The sequence below is a fragment of the Anopheles funestus genome, assembly GCF_943734845.2.
Source record: "Anopheles funestus chromosome X unlocalized genomic scaffold, idAnoFuneDA-416_04 X_unloc_128, whole genome shotgun sequence".
Lineage (NCBI taxonomy): Eukaryota > Metazoa > Arthropoda > Insecta > Diptera > Culicidae > Anopheles > Anopheles funestus.
The window spans coordinates 33,853-37,500 of record NW_026045070.1 but is presented as its reverse complement, the minus strand read 5'-3'; positions in this window follow the sequence as shown (position 1 = coordinate 37,500).

The window sequence follows — 3,648 nt, the reverse complement described above, 5'->3', positions numbered from 1 at the left end:
CCAGTGCACATTGGTGGTGCGTACCGTGACTTGCACCATGTGACGAGAGTGTTGAAGAACACTGTGTGGTGACTCTATGCCTATGTGATGGGGTGCTTGTAACACACGACCGAACCGACGGCTCGTTGGATGGTCACGACAGTGTGGTGCAGGTGCGCCCATGTGTAACGAATACATTGAGTGCCGTTGGAGGTTAGCGGTTGGTTGGTTGCATGCTACAACTTCGCGTTGTACATGGGCTGGCCGCTGCGCTTCCTTCGGGTTGCCACTTGATGTTGATAGGGTTGATGTATTGTGTTCGTTGACTTTTGGTTCATTCCAAAAGTCTTCGGACTTAGATAATTTTACAAGTGTCGGCGCTCTCGGACCGAAAATAAGAAGACAACTAAGAAGAAAAAGAGAAAGAAGCTAATAGTGGAAAGTATTCTTCTTCAAAGAAGGAACAAAAATTTTACAAGTGTTGAAAAATTTCCTAAGTCCAAAAAATTTTCTAAGTCCAGAAAATTTTCTAAGTCCCACAAAATGGAACATGATGAAGAAGATACAGAAGTTGAAAATTTTTCTAAGTCCAAAAAATTTTCTAAGTCCAGAAAATTTTCTAAGTCCAAAGTGTTGGAACAATTTCCAAAGGCCCATAGGTTGCACTGAATTTTCCTAAGTTGGCCACAAGTACCCATGAGGTATCGAGAAGGTTCACCCGAAGGACATAATATGTCCCAAAGTACCGATAGAGTACCCACAAATAGCACCGCGTTGGCCTAAGTTGGCCAAAAGTACCGATAGAGTACCCACAAGTAGCACTGAGTTGGCCTAAGTTGGCCAAAAGTACCGATAGAGTACCCACAAGAAGCACTGAGTTGGCCTAAGTTGGCCAAAAGTACCGATAGAGTACCCACAAATAGCACCCAGTTGGCCTAAGTTGGCCAAAAGTACCGATAGAGCACCCACAAGTAGCACCCAATTGGCCTATGTTGGCCAAAAGTACCGATAGAGTACCCACAAATAGCACCGAGTGGGCCTAACATGGCCAAAAGTACCGATAGAGTACCCACAAAGAGCACCCAATTGGCCTAAGTTGGCCAAAAGTACCGATAGAGTACCCACAAATAGCACCGAATGGGCCTAAGATGGCCAAAAGTACCGATAGAGTACCCACAAAGAGCACCCCATGGGCCTAAGTTGGCCAAAAGTACCGATAGAGTACCCACAAATAGCACCGAGTGGGCCTAACATGGCCAAAAGTACCGATAGAGTACCCACAAGAAGCACTGAGTTGGCCTAAGTTGGCCAAAAGTACCGATAGAGTACCCACAAATAGCACCGAGTGGGCCTAACATGGCCAAAAGTACCGATAGAGTACCCACAAATAGCACCGAGTGGGCCTAACATGGCCAAAAGTACCGATAGAGCACCCACATATAGCACCGAATGGGCCTAACATGGCCAAAAGTACCGATAGAGCACCCACATATAGCACCCCATTGGCCTAAGTTGGCCAAAAGTACCGATAGAGTACCCACAAAGAGCACCCAATTGGCCTAAGTTGGCCAAAAGTACCGCCAAGTAGCACCATAGAGGCCCGAGTAGAGCGAAGTGTGGGCCAAATTGAACATTTGAAAATTTTTACAAGTCCAGAAAATTTTCTAAGTCCAGAAAATTTTCTAAGTCCAAAGAGTTGGACAAATTTCCTTAGGCCCAAAGGTTGCACTGAATGTTCCTAAGTTGGCCATCAGTACCCATGAAGTATAGCGAAGGTTCACCCGAAAGACACAATACGCCCTAAAGTACCCACAGAGTACCCACAAGTTGCACCCAATTGGCCTAAGTTGGCCAGAAGTACCGACAAGTACCACCATAGAAGCCCGAGTAGAGCGAAATGTGGGCCAAAGTACCGAGTAGTTGCCACAAATGCCCAAATGGATACCAAAATGTGGTACCAAGTACCTAACTGTTGCAACAAATGCTAGCTTTCTGAGCAAAAGCTGTGGACCAATTTCGTAGAAGAACCGCCTAGGCGAAAAGGCAAAAATCGCCGAAGCTGGCCCGCTCGCAGAGCTCGCGGGCCAGGAGATACTCATAGGGCGCTTTACTAGAGTGGGGAACTTGAGAATTTTTGTGTCCGAGACTTTGGGCAACTTCGCGGCCGCCCCCTTAAAGTAAAAGATTTTCTCTGGGTGCCTAAAATTCGCAATTCCCGCAAAGTCGGGAAGACGTTAAAGTTTTTGCCCAAAAAATGGCCATCGATTTAAGGTGATTTTCCAATAAGAAAATGCTTCCTATTTTGAATTTTTTCGAATATTTCCTAAACTAAGCGTCGGAGCACATGGCCGTGGAGGAACTTTTGGTAGCTTTTGGCAAGGGCTATCGGATGAAATAATAAGAAAGGCCATCAGAGCGATATTGGATTAATGCGGGCTCATAAACGCACCTGAGAAGTGAAAATTGGTACCTTGCACGCAGGATGCAAGAAATGCTTGAGTGTTAACCATCATCGGTACCAAGTACCTAGGTTATATCGAGTGCGTAGATGGAAGTCGGTACCAAAGGGAAACCTTCCTAGGCTAGGTGCACGCAAGTGAGTATGGATCGATCAGTAGAAAGATGGGAAGCCATAGGAAACCTTCCTAGGCTAGGTGCACGCAAGTGAGTATGGATCGATCAGTAGAAAGATGGGAAGCCCAAGGAAACCTTCCTAGGCTAGGTGCACGCAAGTGAGTATGGATCGATCAGTAGAAAGATGGGAAGCCATAGGAAACCTTCCTAGGCTAGGTGCACGCAAGTGAGTATGGATCGATCAGTAGAAAGATGGGAAGCCATAGGAAACCTTCCTAGGCTAGGTGCACGCAAGTGAGTATGGATCGATCAGTAGAAAGATGGGAAGCCATAGGAAACCTTCCTAGGCTAGGTGCACGCAAGTGAGTATGGATCGATCAGTAGAAAGATGGGAAGCCCAAGGAAACCTTCCTAGGCTAGGTGCACGCAAGTGAGTATGGATCGATCAGTAGAAAGATGGGAAGCCAAAGGAAACCTTCCTAGGCTAGGTGCACGCAAGTGAGTATGGATCGATCAGTAGAAAGATGGGAAGCCATAGGAAACCTTCCTAGGCTAGGTGCACGCAAGTGAGTATGGATCGATCAGTAGAAAGATGGGAAGCCATAGGAAACCTTCCTAGGCTAGGTGCACGCAAGTGAGTATGGATCGATCAGTAGAAAGATGGGAAGCCCAAGGAAACCTTCCTAGGCTAGGTGCACGCAAGTGAGTATGGATCGATCAGTAGAAAGATGGGAAGCCATAGGAAACCTTCCTAGGCTAGGTGCACGCAAGTGAGTATGGATCGATCAGTAGAAAGATGGGAAGCCCAAGGAAACCTTCCTAGGCTAGGTGCACGCAAGTGAGTATGGATCGATCAGTAGAAAGATGGGAAGCCATAGGAAACCTTCCTAGGCTAGGTGCACGCAAGTGAGTATGGATCGATCAGTAGAAAGATGGGAAGCCCAAGGAAACCTTCCTAGGCTAGGTGCACGCAAGTGAGTATGGATCGATCAGTAGAAAGATGGGAAGCCCAAGGAAACCTTCCTAGGCTAGGTGCACGCAAGTGAGTATGGATCGATCAGTAGAAAGATGGGAAGCCATAGGAAACCTTCCTAG